The sequence below is a fragment of the Uloborus diversus genome, chromosome 9 (assembly GCF_026930045.1).
Source record: "Uloborus diversus isolate 005 chromosome 9, Udiv.v.3.1, whole genome shotgun sequence".
Lineage (NCBI taxonomy): Eukaryota > Metazoa > Arthropoda > Arachnida > Araneae > Uloboridae > Uloborus > Uloborus diversus.
Window position 1 is genome coordinate 44,670,106 of NC_072739.1, and position 20,872 is coordinate 44,690,977.

Here is a 20,872-nt window from a genome sequence, read left to right on the forward strand (position 1 = left end):
AACTAGTACAAAGTGGCCATAACTGGTGAAAAATGTCACTTTTCATTCTTTTTTAAATTTTAAATGTATAATCAATGTAACTTGCCTATATTTGTGAAAATCTAAAGGCCAATTAAATTTGCTTTAAAATGGTATATCATGTAATTTTTTGTATTAATAATTGCAACTGCTGCATTTTTTTATTCAGAGAATTTTTCTTAAAGTGGCCATAACTGGTACATCCACCCTATTAAACAATCTATTAAAAACCAAACCATCAGATTTCTAATTCTTAAATTTTCATACCATAACTTGATCATATCATTTGAGGTTCCACATGCTCACCAAACTTCAAAATTTAGGACCTTTCTTACAAGCTGCCCCTTTAACTTCTAGTAATGAGATTAAATTCCTTCTCATTTGTTTTTCCAATAGGCTTCACAGAATATTTCATGAAGTGAAAGTTTAATTAACTCTAGATTAGAATACGTATCTATACTATCGCAACTACTCCATGAAACACAAATATATGGTATAAAGAACGGTATTAACGAACCTATCGAACTAAAATAAAACCTTATGTTGAATATACAACTCACACTATGGAGCCATTTCTGTATTTTGGCTTTGCAAGTTGCCATCTCCTCACCATGCCTATATTACATTACAATAAATTTTTAAACGTTTCATGAAAATCATTAGAGTTCTGCATTTACAGTGTCTTCTCTCAAATGTACATCAGTAGGAAGGGTGCTCGAATAGAGCAGCCGGTTAACTTATGCTAACCGAGGGTATGTTCGATTAGAGTAACCAGTTAACGGGACGCTAACCAAGCGTGTTCTAATTAGGGCGCGTTTACAAACTCTTGATCTTCGGTTGCTCCGTTCTCGACCGGTCGGAGCTCTGACGTCACGGTCATCAACTGAATCGAAGGAGTTTATAAACAAACGCGCGGTCGTTCCGGTCGATTTCGCTTATTTGCGCAATGGAGTTTACATTTTGAAAGTCAGTGTTAAGTACTGTGAAAGTTCGCTTTTAAAATTCAGGAATAATATTATCCTTTTGTTGTTTTCGTGCTAGTCTAAAGAAGAGGCATGTAAAAAGTCAATCGGATGAATTTTAAGTATCCTGTGGCTTTCTCTGAATGTTTCTGAGAAGATGACTTATTTAATCGTCAATTTATAATCACGGAAGCTTTGAAAAAAAAAAAAAAGGCTGCAAGAACAGCTTATTCATTAGCTCTTATTTGAATTTGATTGATATTTAGCTCTCATCACTAATTTTGTTGAGTATGCATTATAGCCGTAAGAATCAAAGAAGGTTTTTTCAAAAAGCGTTTTGTTTCAGTCTTTTTTTTTTTAAATATAAAGTTAGTCAATACTACGTTACTGAATCAAACGAGCTTTATTATGGAAATATCGATAACAAAATGGGCAGCAAAAGAGAGTGCTAGTATACTTTAAAATCTAACATACTCTGTTGCTGACCTTTTTTGTTCTATATGCTTCCCTTTTTTGTATTGTGACAGGTAAGTAAGAATAGTTCTTGTCCAATGTTATTTCAATTATGGTGTTTTGATGTTCGTTCTGTCTCATTTGCTTGCACAATGTAATAATCATGATACATTGATAATATTGTTTTGGTAAAAAGCTCAATTAACAAAAAAATTACTTGATTTTTTCCGCATGTTTTGCTGTTTCAAGTTGATAGAATTTCATTGAAATCAAAAGTAACAAATTCAAGTACACAATAACCTCAATCGGAATCTTGATAAGATTTAAAACTGTCTGTGATTCAAATTATCTCTTAAAAAATTTCTGCAAAAAGAAACGCTGTACTTCTCTAGAGTCTCGAGCAGGGCTGCGGAGTCGGAAGGAAAATGGCCGACTCCGACCCCGACTCCTGGATTTTGAAACGCCCGACTCCGACTCCAACTCCGACTCCGGATTTTTTTTTAATTGTATTTTTTCAACTCCCTCTCTCCCTTCAGGGGAAGGGGGAAAACCTCTAAACAGAGATTGAAGTATTAATTCCTTTTTATGAAAATTTCGCATTTTGTTTTTTATTGTAAACCCAAGACGCATACAACGTCAGAAATTCAATTTAAAAATCAAACTTTCCAATAGTTACGAGTTAAAAAGTGAGATGACTTAAAAATCCCTTTTAAAAAATTTGAAAAGGATTATCTGTAATTTGCTCCCCTTTAATGTTTAACAAATAGACATGGATCAAATCGTGTGCTTTTAATTTTTGAAGGGAAAACAAAAACCTTTTTTTCTAAATTCAAGTTCTTGAGAGGGGGTGGTTTGCCTCGGGTGACACCCATCTGGTAGATGGTAACCAAAGTTAATTTCAGAGTTTATAAAAAATATAAATACTTTAATTCTGAAAATTTTCGCGAATATATTTTAAATTATATTTCATCAATAAAATTGCAACGAATAGGGCGCATATACATCAGGAGCTAATTTTACGCAAAATGCGGCGGTATACAAATTTGTACGAATAGCTTTTACTATACCTATGTTTCTCATTCGCAAAATTTTTAATTTAAATTTTATTTGCTGCTTTAGAGTTAACCTTAACATGAAGATTTTAAGATTAACTGCAATTATTGAGTGTTGTAATCAAGAAATCATTTACACTTATTTTGTTCCATACTTTTTAGTGAGAATCAAGCTTATAAATAGTCTTAATAAAGAAAAAAACCATTAGATTATTTCGTCGGATCTTTTGGATTCGTGCTTTCGCGCCAGAACTTTTTTGAATTTGCCGTTCACCCTTAAACGTTTCAACATTAGCTATGGGCCTCAACTTACTAATTTGTTACGTTTCTTTTACTGTTTTACAACTGAGATCGAACAAAACACTATATTTCTATTTTTATTTGTAAGTGATTACTTGAAAATGTTAGGCAACAAAACCGTTTGCTGACAGTTGCTATTAGTTAAGTTAAAAAGCAAGCAAACTAGGGGACGGCTACAGAAAGTTCTGTAAGCACTCAAGCTAGCTGATTGCCATAATGGCAGTTATTTTCTCATTAGTATCTTTTCATGCATGTAATCGAACCAATTGGAAGTCAGTTTTTAAAAAATGCAAGGAGAGTCAGCGAAAGGGAAAGAAAAAAAGAAGCCCGGAGTCGGAGTCGGCATGTTTTCTAACGACTCCGACTCCTTAACCTCAAGATCAGTCCGACTCCGACTCTTCGACTCCGACTCCGACTCCGACTCCACAGCCCTGGTCTCGAGTGCCATATTATGACGACAGCAAAAATGTCCATAGTCGAGTTCCACAATGATACCAGCATATTTTTTCAGTTATTTTTGTTGCTTTTTCAACATTGGGAGTACCTCAAAATTTGTGAACAAACTTTGTTGCTCACCCAGAGCCGACCATGGGCTATGTCAGGAAATGTTATAAGTTTTATAGGAAGTGGGACACCCATCGACCAAACGGACAAGGGGCCCTCCTTGGCTCTCTGTGGCCCAGAGCTCGCCAAAATATGTATCTAATTATACAGAATTGTTTGAAAAAATATAAGAACAGGGGTCGACCCAGACCTGAATTGGGTCCACTTTGCGGCTACTTCACAAAATTTCATTGTAAATGCAGCTCATTCACAAAACTTTGCATGATGAAATAAAAATCAAGATTCAGAGTCGCCCCTCACCATGAGACACTACAGATTCAAAAAGTGGTTACCCGCAATAAAGACTTTTTGTGATTCTATAGCTTGGACATTAACAATTTCCTTCTTACACCTAATTAAAAGGTTGCACAAGCATCATTTTGCCACGTTCATAGCTATCAAATTGAAATATAACCTGGCAATTCAAAATGATTTACTTTTCAAAAATAAAGAGAATTCACAAAAATATTTAGCTTTTTCACAAAATGGTTTCCCAAAAAATAAAAACTGGACGGACCACGGAAAAACTTTCTGCAAATTTAGTTAGGTATCAAAATTATTGTCCAAGTAATCTCATTAAGGGGAAACTACCATATGAGTACAGAGTAGAAACTCTAAAATTCAAGGTAATTGGGTACTTGTATCGATGAAAACTCGGATTATCCGGAAAATTCTTCCAGATTAAATTTGCACCCTTTTTAGATAATATATGGAGGAGCCTCTTTTCTTTGTGCAAAGAAAAGTAAGTATTGTCTTCATGAAAAATTATCACAGATATTTCAGCATAAATAAAGCTTTTAATTACCTCTAAGCAACTTTTTTTTTTCTCACGAGGTCTGTACGCTGTACGTATTTATTTTTAGGTTTTAATAAAAATCAATTTTTCGGAACTAAACTGTATAACTGATAATATAAATTAAACGCCTCAAATTAAGTGGAACTTCTAACTTTCAAGACTCCATTGTATATATATATATATATATATAGTTCTAAGTGCTGCAGTTTTGCGCCTCGTCTATATTAATTTTTCGTTTGTTTAAAATCTCTCTCCCTATATATATATATATATGCAAATATGTGTCTGGTTTTATGATTAGTAAATGACAAAGGTACTGTTGAAAAATTTAACTAATAAAATGGTTTTTGAAAATTCGAAGCATTTCTTATTGTTATGCCATACATTAACATATACAGTATGACTCTACAACAACTATCTGAATCGCTTTCAGAATTTGAGCAAAAAATAAAGGCAATTGCACTCGCTGCAATTTGCAAAATTATTATTCTGTCGGCGCATGCTATTATCCTTCTCTCCGCAGCAGCACTTGTTAGTACACTTAACATGAAAAGCGTTAGCTTTTCTATTTGACCAATTGTTCTCCCCTCTTTCTTTCTCTTTAAAAATAGTTTTTCTGAATTTCAACATTCATACAGTAAATACCGTCGCCTCTGCTTAATCGTATAACGGATAAGCGAATACCCCGCTTATAAATAAAATACCCGGAACCAAATATTTACCATGCCGTAGATGCAATGTTAAAAATCTCCACCTATTCAAATATTTCGTGGAACTAACAATATTTGTGTAAATGGGGCCGACAGTAGATTAAAATGTAGTACTTTCGGAAAAAATCTAATAATACGAATGGGGTCTGGTTGATTTGGGTAACTGTAGTTTTACCGTAATTTAGAAGTTTTCGTTGTTCTAAATAAAGCATATTCTTGTATTAAACATTTTATGTAATGCGTATTTCTAATTACCAGTAAAGTTTCAAAGAATCAAAATAGAGAAGATCTTTCAAAATGACTCGTTTTCAATTTAATATTGAAAAATGCAAATGTGGTGTAGTTTTACAGCAAAACTTAGTTTATTGTATCTTTCATTTTATGGACATTACACTAAAAATATTTAAGGGTGCTTAGTGTTCAGTCTCCATCTAAGTGATTTAAATATGGCCAGGGGCAGACTGGCCCGCGGGCCAATATGCCCTCAAGCCTAAACACCTTTTTTTTTTGAAAAAAAAAAGGTTTCTTTTAATTAATTAAAAAAAAAAAAACATTTAAGTGCAATTTCCTTTTTTTTTTTTTTTTTTTTTTTGTGCTCACGAACCTGTGCGACTTCCCTTTTCTGTTTCTTTTCTTTTAACTCGTAAACCTGTGTACCATTATTTTTTTCCCTTTCTTTCTCTTTCTCATCTTTTTGTTGCATTTTTTTTTTTGTTTACACCTTTTTTTTGCGACCTTTGGAGGCCAAGGTTGACGCCCTCTTGCGGGATCCAGTCTGCCCCTGAATACGGTTTTTGAAAATGTCCGAAGATGTAGGCAGTACTACAAAACTTTTGCCAGGGTAATTAAATTATGTGGTAGGTGGACCTTCCACACCCTGAACATTCCCATTACCTGAACCTTCGGGGTTCAGGTAATGGCAAAATGAAAAAAAAAAATTGGCCATGAGAATAACTGGGCCAACTGTCAATATCTGACTTTTTTGCTAAATAAGCACTGTAGGATGCTGGCACATATTCAAGATACTTTCAATCCAGGGGTTGTCTCCTAACTTGCATCTATGGATATATAGTGAAAAAAGCTTAACATGATATATGGTTAACACGCAATGATATAATAGTCCGGACAAAGTATTGTGTAATTTAATTCAATTTTTTAAACAAAAAAAAAAAATTAACCCCTTCAGTTTCATGTTAATTTTTTACCGTATTTAAAAATAAAATTTTTCAAGTTAAAATTTTTTATAGTCAAGCACAGTGATTCTCAACCAGTGGTCCGGCAGACTGGTACTGGTTAGCAGGAAAAAATCATGACCAGTCTCAAACACTTTTTCTTCATTCAGGTTTTTTAAAAAAATTCCTGTTAAGTTTCCTTTATTTATTTATTCATTTATTTTTATTACTCTGCAACAATTTTTTTTAAAAAACTTTGCTGTCAACAAAATCTTTTGCGGAGTTTTATCGTTCCCTGAGTCGGAAGTTTTTTTTTTTCTAAAATAAATCCATAAATAGAGGAAAAACCACAGCCTCAAAAAAAAAAAAAAAAAGATTCGCATGTTTTTAATATAGTCCGCGAATATAAGTTTTTATATATTTTTTAAAGAAATTTAAATGGTCTGCGAACTTTTTCCAACAGCTTTTGCCAGTCTGCGGGTCACAAAAGGTTGAGAAGTGCTAGTCTAAAACACTCAAATGCTTTTTGTGTCAAGGAAACGTGTAATGCAGTAAACCTTCATTAATCCAGACAACTGATGTCTTCACTCATTTTTCTTTGAGTTTGTACATTGACTTAAAAAAAAAGACAAATACAGTTAACCCCCGATTTAACAATTGTCAAGGGACTGACATTCAATGCAGTCAAACCCAGACCAGTGAAATGTATCCTTATATTCAGAAAATCATTAACTCAGGTATCGTTAAATCGAAGTTATACTGTAGATTTTTACCCTCTGACAAAAGCTCCGGCATGCTCCCCCTAGATCTGGCAGTTCTTCAAGTATTTCAGGTGTGTAGTCAAGAGGGCATGATGTTCTCCAACTCATTAATTTCCCAAACCAGTGTTCATTGAACATACCACTGATTCATCTGTAAGCATTATCCCCCACCTTTTTTTTTCAGGACTACACCAATTAAATGCTGTAACAAAAATCAGAATATGATTTTTTGGAAATTTCATCAAAAGTTTTGTTTTGCACAAATATTAATTTCTTCTTTGATGCGTTAAATGTGAATAGTAAGGTATATTACTCAAAAAAATCAACTTTTTCTAAAAATGCTAGTCTGGTCTATTTTAATAAAAGCTAGAACAGGTAATGATACTCCCTTCCCCAATATGGTTGAACACGCAGTGCCCGATCAACCGAAAGTGATGCTCAAACTCTGGTAAAAAGTGGTGTTCCCCATCCATGAGAAAATCCGTATATTTTCAAAGAAGCTGTTGTGTACTAGAAAAGCATTGGAGTATTCACACTAAATGGTAATCAAATTCAAAAAATGCCACTTTCATCCTACTTGTGCAATCTGCAATATATGTCGTACACGTATCCTGGTACAAATTGAGAACTCATTGTTTTTTGCTATCTTGTATACATAAGTTAACAAAAGTTTAACATGTAAAATTAGTGCTAAGGAATATTCAGCTAGCAGTCCACTTTTCTATCTGTACCTTTGTAGATATTTTTAAAGATATATCCTTTTTTGTGTTTTTTGGCAAATTTAGAGAATATTCAGAAGAGATAACCATTTAAAATTAAAAAATGGAAATTAAAAGTACTATTCTGTAATACAGCTAGAACTATCATATTTTGTCAACATGGAATAAATGCAGCTGCTTTACTTTAAAGAAAGAACTTATTCAGTTGAAGTTTTGAAACTGGAAGTATATTGTAATATTTGATGAAACTCTTGTTCAGAAAAAAGAAACAGAATATCCTGTTAATATGTACAAGGAATAGAATTTGAAAAGAATTAGTGTTGACATATGAAATTTCCATTTAGCTTGAAGCAAATAAAACAATTTTGTTCATTAAAACCAACACACTGAAAATACTATATCAAAAGAATCTTAAATGCAGATCTAAATTTGCAAATTTTAGGTTGACAAAAATATCAACTGTAACAGCATATTAGGGCCAACAATCATGCATTAAATATGATAACGAAGCTTTCAATCATTGTTTCAAGCTAAATACAAAAATTTACCATTATTTCAACTTTAAATTCTACCCTACATATGCATCATTCGAGCGTAAAAATTTAAATTTATTTTCTATCCCCACGTTTAAGGACCGCTGTACGAATGAATTTCTAGCTTCAACATGCAATGTAAATGCGTTCCTCTAAAGAACAGACAGAATAAAAGAGTTGATTCCGCCAAACATTCAGTGGATCAGGTTGTCAGTAGTTAAAAAAATTAAAATGATTTAGAATTTTAGACTAAAATGCACTTTTTCTATTTTGTTCTAATGCTCTCAATCTGTGCGGCAGCCAACAAAATGTAAATAAGAGTAGTTTCGCGGCCTATTTGTGCAAAAACAGTATTCGACCGGTCACGTGACGAATTCGCCCGGCGAAAAAGCGCGGTCGCTCTGGTCGCGACCGAAATGACCACGATCGGAGTTTGTAAACACGAGTGGGTTTCGTTCGGAGTCCCCGAAGAGAGTTTATAAACACTCCTGATCTCGATCGGTCGCGACCGGTCTTGAGTTTAGAAACGCGCCCTTATTGAACAGCATACATTTTCGAATCCGCGTGCTTACATCCTTCAGAACCCGTTTCAGCCACTCTTTCCGCTCCCGTTTGCGACAATTTTTTAAAATGAAACTCGAAAGCGAACAAGGAGCCAATCTTGCAGCTCGGCGGCAACCCTATTTTCCCCCTGTAACCGGTAGCGCTTTCCGAGCGTAGCTGTTGTCGCAACTCTGAAAACTACGTTTTCATATAGGGACTCTAGTTCTAATAGAGCTACCAACGAAAACTCTAATAAAAATGACACACAGCGAGAAGTCATCAAAGCTACCGCAATAAATATTGACGTTATAAGTAGCGTTTGGGGAGCGCTGCTCAGAATTAGATCTTTCAGATGCTTTATGTGCTTTGAGCAAAAGCTAATATTTTATAACAGTTGTACAGATTTTTAAAAAGAGATTTTGAGATCTTGGGTTTTTTCAGAGAAAGGACACAGGTGGAAACATCCGTGGAAGTTTGGGGAATATTTTTGAAACGAAAGTTTTAACAACACTTCTGTAGTCAATCTCCCGTATGAGGAGGAGGCACGGGAGGATGGATGGAAGAAGTTCTCAAAATTCAAGTAAAAATTGGTAATTTTTAGTAAAGATAGACGGAAAATGATATTTAAGTTCTCATCTGAACTTTTTCCCAAGTAAAAGTCGATTTTAAGCTATCTTTGATAACAAGATAAGATAAAGATCTGTCTTTTCATCCATAAACTCATTTATTTTGTATTGAAAAAGGCTGTAACGCCGAAACACTTGTCTACAGTAATCTGCAATTTGTGCTTTTTGACGTTGTTTTTTCTTACATTATCTTTGATAACGTTTGAGTATCGGGATTGCACACTCAAATACTTCTGCAAGTTTTTCCATCCCTTTTTGGGGAGCTCAATAGCATACAAGAAGCGTACGGAGCCCATCCGCCTGAGAACGACGGTGCACTCTCCTCAATAGCTGCGAAGCGCCGACCCCCCCCCCCCCGGCCCAGAACAAGACCCCCAAATGATGTCGAAAACTCTCTGAAGTTATACCCTCAAACGATGGCGTTCCTGGCACAGGTTTGTGATTATGCAGTCTGCGACATAACCCTCCCTCTTCTCGCGGACACCATTGGCATACATTATCCGACAAACAGTAGCGTAACTAGGGGTTAGCAGGAGTGGCTTTCGCCAGGGGCGCAGTAGCCAGGGGGCGGCATTTCGACTAATTATTTATTTTTTTTAGAGTTTTTTGAGCAATCACGATTGCTTATTGCTTTTATTTTACCGTCCTTGATCTTGTGGTTCCTTTTTCAGCTTGAACCGCAGGGACACCAGCACCACCGCCCACCGGCCTCTGCAGGCGCAGCTCCGAGCATGGCCTCCTGGAATCCGTTTCTCCTTGTCGATGGCGTCCATAATCTACATGCACACGCATACATACACACACCTACATACACACACCTACATACACACACCTACATTACACACACATACATACACACACCTACACACAAACATACACACACGAGCCTTTACACACATGCACGCACGCGCGCCTACACACACACAACTACACACATGTAACCGCACAGGAGGAGGGGTGTAGGCTTGGGGGAACAGGAACCGTTTCTAGAAACAATAGCCACCAATGAGTAGGACCCTGTCGCAACTCGTGATTGCGAAAAACATAATTTGAATTCAAAATTTCGGAGATCAAATTAATTATCTTCTTTTTTTATTATAGAATTTGAAAAATGCTTTAAAAAATTAAAAATGAAACTCGCAAGAAAAAGAGCTAGAGGCGGTATATAAAAATACACATGCATAACATCTACTGGGAAGGAACATTGGGCAACATTGAAAACAATTCTAAAAAGGAAAATAAGAAAAAAATTACTATGCTGCCTCCTATTTGTCGAATTAATTAATCAAAATGTTCAAAAAAAAAAAAAATTGGGGGAGGGGGAGTGTCACAATGACCTCTGGTGACTTCCACGAGGGGACTCTGGGGAGAGGGGACGCAATTTCTTTAGTTCGCCATTGGCGCTAGACCGCATAGTTATACTACTGCCGACAAAGCATAACAAATTCCTCTATGACCTTCAGAAAGTTCATTTCTGTGTGGAAAGAGGAAGACAGGCCTGTGAGGATGATTTCTAGCGCAAATTGAGTCAGTGATATTTTAGGGGAGTTTTAGAAGTTTTCTCCTATTTAGTGGAAGTATCGTTGTAAAGGGTGTTCTGTAGCATTTGAGGAAGTGTGCACTCGTCCTTGCGGAATATTTCTGACTTGAAGTACCCGCATGGCGATGCCCGTTCTAAGAATTTAAAAGGAAGTCCGTTGAAAAAAAAAAAAATCCAGCCCCCCCCCCCCCCTCCCGCTTCTGATGTGAAATAATCACTTTTTTTTTTCAACTAAAATGCGTACACACTTTTCCTAAAAAAACTGTCAAAATCTCTTTGGAAATGAAAACTATTTTACGAAACGCATAAAAAAATTAACAGTAGCTTTAACTCAAAATAATCCTCCAACTGTACAATTCATCGCTTAACGCGCAAAGCAACCACGCTACCGATACCGTGCCCTTCAGCTAGTGAAGCGGTTTTTTTCTGCAATTTAAAATGTTTCGCCAAATAAAAGATACAATAATAAATTCGGTTTAAAGAACAATTACAATTGAATGACACGAAAAATCAAATTATTTATTTAGATAAGTACCTATCTTCAGCTATAAGAACAAAAACAAACATTAAAGAAATAAGGAAAACAAAACCCAATAGAAAGATCCTACAAAATGAAATAATGTACCTCAATATCGAAAAAAAAAAAAAAGCGCATTCAAAAATTAGTTTGCTGACCACAACAGTCCAACAATAGCGTAGCCAACACGCGTCTGAGCCGCACGGCATGCTTCCTCGAAGCTATAGACACTGTCGGTCAGCACCCTCTCTCTGAGTTAACTTACCCCACCATCAATTAGGAATTCATAGAACTAAACAATTAATTAAATATTTAATTTGCAATCACAAATATTTCGGTCTGTCTGATTAAAAAAAAATAGCCGATAGCCTTCCTCAGTAAATAGATTATTGAAAAAAGATTTTTTCAATTCGAACCAGCAGTTCCTGAGATTAGCGCGTTCAAACAAACAAACTCTTCAGCTTTATATTATTAGTATAGATTGAGGTTAAAAGGGGCGGGTAGTACATGGCGAAACGGCGTAATTTTCGCCACGAAAATTGTTAGGGAGTAATTTTTTAAATTTTCTAATCGCGTTTTAGGGTTATGATTTCATTTCTGCAAGGAGACAGGTGTGCCCACAAGGGGGGTTCAAGAAGCAGACTACGCCACTGATTATTTTTAGTTGCCAATTTTCGAAATTGTTATGTTACTTGGGAGGGGAATATTGGTAACGGAGGTGCTCTGTGTAGCATTTAAGATGGCACGACTGGCTCACATTTTGTTATGTACCTCGTTTCTCACTATTTTTCATGCAATCATGAGTTTATATAGGCCCTACACATACTCATCTGTACAAAATGAAGTCTCCAAAAAGCGTAGGTGTGTTTGAACTCGCAAAACTCGAGAACTACGCGGCCGATTTCGCTGAAATTTTCACAATTTGTTCCTTTAAGTCCTGAAAAGGTTACTAGACTGGTTCAAAAAAAATTCGATGAATAGTTCACGTAAATTCCCGAATATAGGGGTGAAAAAATACTTGCACATATTAATATTATATATCTTTAGAAAGAGAAAAATTTCCTGTGTTCTACACAGTTTGTTTCAATGCTCTAACCTACTTGCGGCGGGAGTTATTTGCTTTTTAGCTCGAATTATTTTAAGCTTAGTTGAAATTTAGGCACTACTTTCTTCATTAAATATATTAATAAAAAGTGAAGAAATTGTCCCACAGTTTTCTTTTTGACACCATTGGAAAAAGCAACCTTTTTTACTCCAGATTAACCGTTTTCTTTCTCATTTTGATTCCTAAACTTATTTTGTGTTTCCATGGTTACGCTTTTTAAATCCATCATTCCCGATTTAATGTCTTAAAAGAATTTTAATGTCTGTCGTTATTGTTTAGAAGGGAAATTTTGCCTGATTTTTTTTTCTTTATTTAAGCCTGATTGTTGAATATACTGACACAAGACACAATTTTTATTTTCAAGGTAGGCTGGGCTATGCCGCGCAACGCTGCTAGTGATTTATATAAGATTTATAAGTTCAGTGATTATTAAATAAACCGAGTTTCTACAGCATTAACACTAAATATTATATCAAAATAGCAACAGGCGAAAAGCTGAAGGGACCGTTGCCAAACTGTGAATAGGGTCCGTAGACCGACTTCGCACTGGTCATACCAGATTTACTCATAAGCATTTTTTTTTCTTCAGAAGCAGCTTGAAATATGCAGAACACGGGGGTGGACTGGCCCTTGGAAGTCAAAGTTGGTGCCCTCTTGCGGGATCTACTTCGTAACCTGGCAACTAGGGTTTCCAATCCCACGGGATTGTAAAGCACCAATCCCTCAAGATCCCGTGGGATTATTTTGATTAATTAAATTTCAGTATCAAATAGAATAAGTTTAGCTTTCAGAAAAGACTGCTTTTGTTACTTGAATTAGTAGTTATCTCGAATCCCGTTCATCAATTGTCTCACACTACAAATTCAATTCCTAGTTAGCAATTATCATTTAGCACGCATAAGTGCGCCCTAAAATGTCCAATGCGTCTTAGCTGTGCTCGTGGTGGCCTGATCGGTAAGGCATCGAACTTGCGACCGAAGGGTCCCTGGTTCGATCCTAGCCGGATCGAAGATCCACCGTCTTCATTGAGGGTGTCTGGGGGTGTTAAATATGCTAGTGTTCACAAAGTCCTCCAAGTGAAACGATACTTCTGGGGGTGCTAGGCCAGAAATTATTTGGATTCTGGTCTGGTTCTAAATTATCGAACAGCACCATAGATTGTGCTGCCATTTATCGTGTTGTCTGAGCCAAATCCGACTTCCACCTGGAAATAGGCGCTCGATTTAACGAAGCCGTACCTCTCTGCCTTATAATCGAGTAGAATAGCTACTTGGGCTCGGATTTCCGAGTGGCATAAGTAACAACACACAACAACAACAATGCTCGAATGGAATGGGAAAGAATTTTTACTCAAAAAATGATGCGCTTGGTGAAAACACGTGCTGTTGCTCCACAGCACTTGGTTTTACTGAAATTAAATTGTTGTAGATAAAAAGATGCCCATTAACTTCATCACCTTTTGAAATGGATTTTTCTTTTTTTATGCTGGGTTTTTGCTCAAGAACGGCAAATTTCGATCAAAAAGGATGTCAACTGGATATGTGTTTTGCTCCCTCCAATTTAATTTTTATTTATACCCTTATTCCTGCTTTAATGTTGGTCATTGTTTCAATGCATTTGATACATTACAGAAAGGGTGAATGCTACTTGGTTATACCGAGTCTCAATAAAAGTTTTTAGATTACTTCGTTGATTTCACTTCTCACTTCAAAGAGACATTCAAATCACTTGAGCTTTTTGAGCAGTTTAACTTAAAATCCACTGTTCATCATTTATCACACTAAGATATACGAGGCGATTCAAATTTCAGTTGATGCTCGTGAAAAATAGTCGTTTTATAAGGGGCAAAAGTTGAAAAAACATTACATGGACAAAAAAATTGCGGGATTAATCCAGCTGAATCAAGCAGGATCCAGCGGGGTTTGGGATTGGGATTGCGGGATTGGAAACCCTACTGGCATCACATGTTATGTCAATCAGACTCTGTTATATATCCTTTGCAACTGTTTAATTTTTAACCATATTCGTTTAAAATAATCTAATCTGTTCCTTTATTGAAGGAACTACTAGGGGACACACCTCATCTCAAATTGCTCCCCTTTCTTTAGGGGATTGGATTTCTCTTTTTAATTTAGTGTTCTTGTTATGCCTTGTTCTTGTCGTGCCTTTATTTTGTTACTCATGTTTTTACGTTAATGAAAATTATTTTCCAGCTTATTTATTTATTTATTTTATTTTTTTCGGCTTGTCATTCGAAATTAAAAACTTCATTGATCTGTTTACTTTCAAATCTGTCTATCTTGAACTGTTACATACCAAAAAAAAATCGAGATAAAGAGGTTTCGGTACATTATAAAAATAAGGAACTGAAACGAATTCAGAGCACTTACGGATTCTTCTTCATTTCTATTGCTAAACATTTTATTGTTTGACCTATTATGATTGCGCGGTTTACTGTTTTATGTAGTATAGAAATAATTTAAAAATTGGAGGGAGATAAATATCCACAGATAACTGTTCTTCATGATTTGAAAGTAAATTTCATGAAGTTTACACCGTTCAACAATACTACTCCTCTCCCCCCCCCCCGTTTTCTAGTGGGTGGAACCACTAAAAAACATGCTCATGTGAAGTTTTCATGTGCAGTTTGGCGGACTGCATGTCTCGCAAGCAGGCCATGATTTAGAAATTTCAGGACTGTAAGCACAACAAACCTGTGGGGCCCCCCTTGACTTGCAGAACCGAAAAACGTGCTCAATCGCACATCTATTTGTCATTGCAGAGGTTCCCATAACCCCCCCCCCAAAAAAATGGCTTATCATCCAAAAAAAAAAACTAATCCTACCCCCTCTAGGATGGTTCAAAAAAACTTTTTTCATCTAGATTCCAGGACATCACCTATTTTTGTGACACTTACTAATTGCATTATGCTGTAAAAGTTTTAGCTTTTTACTAAAATTTAAAAAAAAAGGGGAGGGGAAGTAAATGACCCTTCATAGAATATGCCACAAATTTAGAAACATTTAATTTCTCCAGCAGTTTTTTTGTAAATACTTATTTCATTGCAATGTATATGCATATTACTAGTGTATATTATAATATGTAGCATCGTTTTTTCAGTTCATTGTATTTTTTAACCCCCTTCCCACACTCATGAAGTTTGGGGAAGGGGGTTGAGCATTACATTACTATCCACAAGTCTAAAACTATTGAAGGGTGTCTTGTCTAGGAGGAACATTTTTTACATGTACTTTTGAACCATCCTCCCCCCCCCCCAAAAAAAAAATTATCGGTGCAATCTGCACCAATGATTTTTGATTTTTTTTGGGGGGGGGGGTTGACCGCATTGACATTCGCATGGCTTTAGGCTGCAGTAAACCACTGAAGAAAATTTGATAAAACCACTGAATACCTTAAACAATGCAGTTTCCTTCCCCAAACCGGTCTTCAATTGCTTGCAAAGGGAGAAAAAGTGCTTTTTTGGGGGGAGTCCGAAAATGTTTTCAAATGTCCCCAAATTATCCTTGAAAATGAAGTTCTGAAACAATGTATTTGTAATTTGAAACATACATATATAAACAATTAAAAAAGATTCAAGCCTCTTAAAGTATTATAAATCAACAGAAAAAAAAACAAATGCTTTAAGCAGTAATAGTGAGCTCCGTACTAACGTGTAGTGACATCTGAGTAGTCTCATTCTACGCTAGATGACACTTCAGATAGTTTTCCGCTGAACTCATAAATCTTGTTAAAAGAGCCAGCAATAAAGTTTTAAAACTTTATTCACCAGAATAAAAATATTTAGAAAACATTTATAGTGCAAAACGAGAATAGAAACATTCAAGATGATTTTTTTCGTAATTTTTTCAGGGCCTCCCAAGCTAGTTGTCCCTATCAGGCCCTGCTCCCTAGACTTGAATGACCAGATGACTGCGGATGTTGGACGGAATACTTTTCTCGTCTCTATGTTTAACTGTTGGTAAAGTTGTAAAAATTGCTTCGGATCAAATTAAAAATTGACAGTTTACAGGCATTCGAGATAAAGACGTTGTTGGTAAAATTAATTCGAGGTAAACATGGGAAAAACACTAAATTCATGCTATGAATGCAGGGAAATTCAAAACTTCGAGACAGGCAGATTCGAAATAAACAGGTTCGACCGTATCTCTTCAAAAGATTGTCAAAATGCTCTCTCCTCTTCAAAAATGACTTCTTCAAAATTGCAATTTCGAAGATTTTAAAAGAACAGATCCTTATGCCCCTCCCCCCCCCCCAACCATTGCATAACACCTTCAAAGATATCCCAACGTTTCAAAGCTTAAAATTCTGAATTTTTCTGGGAGATGGGTTGATCTTCTATTCCTTTCCTTCAACAAACTCTCCACAGAGCTTGAAATTTCGTTTTCAGCTATATCATTGGAAGAGCCTTTAATCCCTTTCTTCTCAAATATGTAGTTAGTTCAGTTTTGGACTTGCATTTTTTAGCTTCAAAAAACAGTAAATTTCCTTGGGATGAGTCCCTCTCAAGTCACCAAAGATAGCTTAAAATAAAATTTAAATTTGAAAAAAACAAAAAAAAATTGGAATTTGAGATTATTTTTTCCTGTAACATTGCCGAAAATGAGGAACCTGCATGGTTCTGGTAATCGCGGAACGTTGATTGATTCGAATAGTCTTCTACTTAAAACTCCCAAAAATCAACTCAGTTTTTAAAAAATCGACTTGGATTCTTCAAAATTACAGCTTAAAATTAGCTAAAAACGGAACGAAGCTCACGTGACACAAAAAGAGGAGGAGCATGCACAACGTCAAGATTCAGTCCCTGGGTTACAATAAAACCGGTTCCAAAGGAGTCGAAACGAAGGGGATAGGTGCGCAGCGTGGTTTGCCGTTGTTTGTTGAAAACAACTGTGCTCTTATTTTGATCTTCAGAAGAGGAAGAGGTGTATATTTTAGCTGAATCACCCACCCTCAACCCCCGAAATTCCGACAACAAGAAAACTTACTTTGAATTGAACATCAATATTTTATTCACAAGTAAATTACTTCAAATTGTTTACACAATAAATTAAATACAGAGCATTTATTGACCCTCTATATGTCATGGGCTTACGGTTTATTCACAACCCCCCCCCCTCCCTTTGAAAAATTCATTTTGAGCTGTACATCATTAACTAATTCAAAATAAAATCACTTTAAAGTAAAATTTAAAAACTAATAAAGAAAACATAAATGAAAGATTTATTTCCATATTTATGGATACCACTCAGAATTTTACAAACTAGACTAGTGCCAGTGACTACAGGACCTGATTAACTAAAATTGAGGCCAAGGCCTACAATGCTTTGGAAGCCCGCCCTCCCCCCCCCCCTCTATTCTATCACATTGAGTCAACGCAAAATAATGTTTAACATTTACTTAAAGCATGATTGGTGATTTTTTTTTCACAAAAATACATGATTTTTTAATGTTGTCATTGGTTTTTTAAAAATTCGAAGCCCCTTAGGAGGATTGACCCCAGGCCCAGGGCCTAGTAGACATGTGCCTTCATCAGGCCTGAGTGACTGTCACAGCTTGCAAAAGATGCTGACATTCATTAAACAGTATTTGTGTTCATTAATGAGGCAGAGCAAATTAACACTACTTGCCATTTTAGCCATGAAAAATAATGACACTCAAAAAATAAATTAAGAAGATATCAAACAAATTGCGAGTGTCAAGCTAGGAAGATACCTCTCCCCGCATGGAATATGGGGGAATAAACCTTCTTAATTTAATACTTTATAACATTAAGCAGATATCAACTTTACTGTTTTCTATCTTTGTCAAATTTACGCGCTTTTTTTTTCCTAATGAAGTTGTTTCCATTAGTCAAAAGTACTACTTTTAATAACTGAAGTTTATAGGACGAAAAAGAAATAACACGGAGCCGGGAAAATCTTTTATTTTTAAAACGTTAAATTTTTAATTAATATTTCAAAACGTCCGATTTTTAAAACAAGGCGTAATCTTTATGACATCAAAAGTGATGAACTTTGGCGCGCTGAATGTTTACGCTTGCTGTCTAGCACGTTTCCAGTTTATGATAATTCAGAAGCGAATTAAATATTGTGCTCTGCGGTAATGGCATCAGTGAATGATATTTCATCACTTGTGATGTCATGTGCAGAAGTGTAAAAAAAGGAAATTGAATCTGCGCACCGATTAAAATAATTTTTAAGAATATTAAACTTTGTCAAATTATTTAAAAAATGGTCAAATCCTATGTTTTTAAGCATGCTCTTTCAGGAAAAAATATTTCTTATAAATTTCGGAAACAACTCCATTCTCTTTATATCTTTTTTTTTTTTTTTTTTTTTGGGCCAGTTCAAATTGATATTATTGATCTGAAAAATAACACGTAATGTGTTACGTCAATTAATAATCATTATTTCTGTGCTTTTAAATGCTTATACATGTTTTTAGATTGATTTAAATGCGTAGTGAATTAATTTTTAATTGCTTCTTTTTTTGTCTGATGTAGTGACATTTTACAGATAAATATAATTTAGTTTTTTAACAGTATTCCTTTTTTTCGAAAATTGTTTTTGAAAAGCTAACACTTTATACATATAAATAAAAGTTTCATTTGCTGCTTTTTTAATATTAACTACCTATATAATTCAGATTTTTATTCATTAACAATTAAATTACGAAGATGTTCGTCTATTGTGCATTGAAGTTACAACGAAACAGCTTACTTTTTCTGGTCGCATGGAGGGGCGGGGGGGGGGGGAGTGTAACGTCACTTCTTCGTACGACCCGGGCTTTGGACGCAGAAGTTAGAGCAGAGGAAAGTAATACAAATCAATAAATGAAAACTATATTAATCTTTATTGTAACTCTTTCGAATTTTCTACTTCTTTCAATATGTTTTTAAGTAAAAAGGAAATATGATTTTAAATTTAAAATTTTTGAGAATTTTATCATTTCTTCAATACGTTTCTTCCTCATTTTTATTGTTTGCTCCTAAAGCATTTTATTTATTCATTGTTATTTTTATTCATGAATTTTGCAGACTAGAGATGCAAATCATACACAAAGCCTCTTCATTTTTTTTTTAAATCTTAAAAATTACTCAAAATTCAAATCGAGACTTTTGATTTCAATAATTGTTTTGAATGCAATAGTTGAAGCAGAGCAAAATGAAATAACCCTTTAAGACCTGAAATATTTTTATGCTAAAATTGTGCTGCATTTTGTTTTTTAACTTGTCATTGATCCCAATGAACCTGAAAAAAAATTAAAAAAAATCTAGTACCCCCCAGTAGTGTTGGGGGGCACCCGCACGATCGTGCTGGTTAGGCTTTCTTTGAGTTAGAAACTTGAAGAGGCACCCGCATGAATGCGTTGGTTAGGCGTTTTTAAAGAACATTTCGCTCGTAAATGAAAGAGTAGAAACTAAAGAATTCAAATTCTTAATTTATCTTTTATTTACAAAGTTACTTATTTACAATGAAAATTTAAGAATTTAATTGATTTTTTATTAACAAATTTTCTTATTTAAAGTGAAAATCTTTAAAACAAGTTTTACTTTTTGCTAAACATAAATACACATTGCATTTTTCACAGCGTGTTTTCGAACTGCTTGCACAGTTATTGTTTCGGCACTTTCGTGGCCGTGATATATCATCACAAATTGGGAAGTGATTAAAACCATCAAACCGCTTCTCTTCACAGGGAATTTTAGCTGGCGGATTATAAAACTTCGATCTTTTGATAGGAGGAGGTTGGTTTTCATCAGATTCATCCTCGCTCAATACCCTTCTATTAGTTGGGGTTGCAGTAGCAAGCGCTTCTGCTATTTCTAACCTAAATGACAAGAAATCTTTCCGTTTTTTTCCAGGAACGTTGTTAGCTGCCGCATCTCTGTTGTATTCAAACCAAGCATTTACTGCAGCCAAGTCGATAAAATGTAAAATGACTTTCCAGGTCCACTTTCGTGTTTTGAACCAGGTCCTGTAACATTCCATTTGCTGATCGCATATATCAACTCCACCCATGCTTTGATTGTATTTTTTTATTACTGAAGGACACTGCACCTCAATATATTGTTTCTCCTTCTTGGACCAGCGTTTAACCTTTTCTTCTGGTTCAATGCCACAGCAATTAGAGGCCATCAGAACCTTTTTGTTGTCCCTCCATTCAACAACCACAATTTTTTTGTTACTCGAAACGTGTTCAACGCTTTTGCCTCTGTCTTCGTTATCCATACTTGTCAATTTTAAGCCACTGACGCGACTGGATACTATAGTGCCAGTGCCATATATACCCATGTCATTGAGTTTCTCTAACAGCGGTATGGTCGTGAAATATCGATCGAAGTAAACAAAAGTTTTTGCAGGTAAGGTTTGCACCAACCTTAATATGGCTGATGGTCCAAGCCCAAGTTCTGAATTGCCTAAATTGGTCGATTTTCCTTG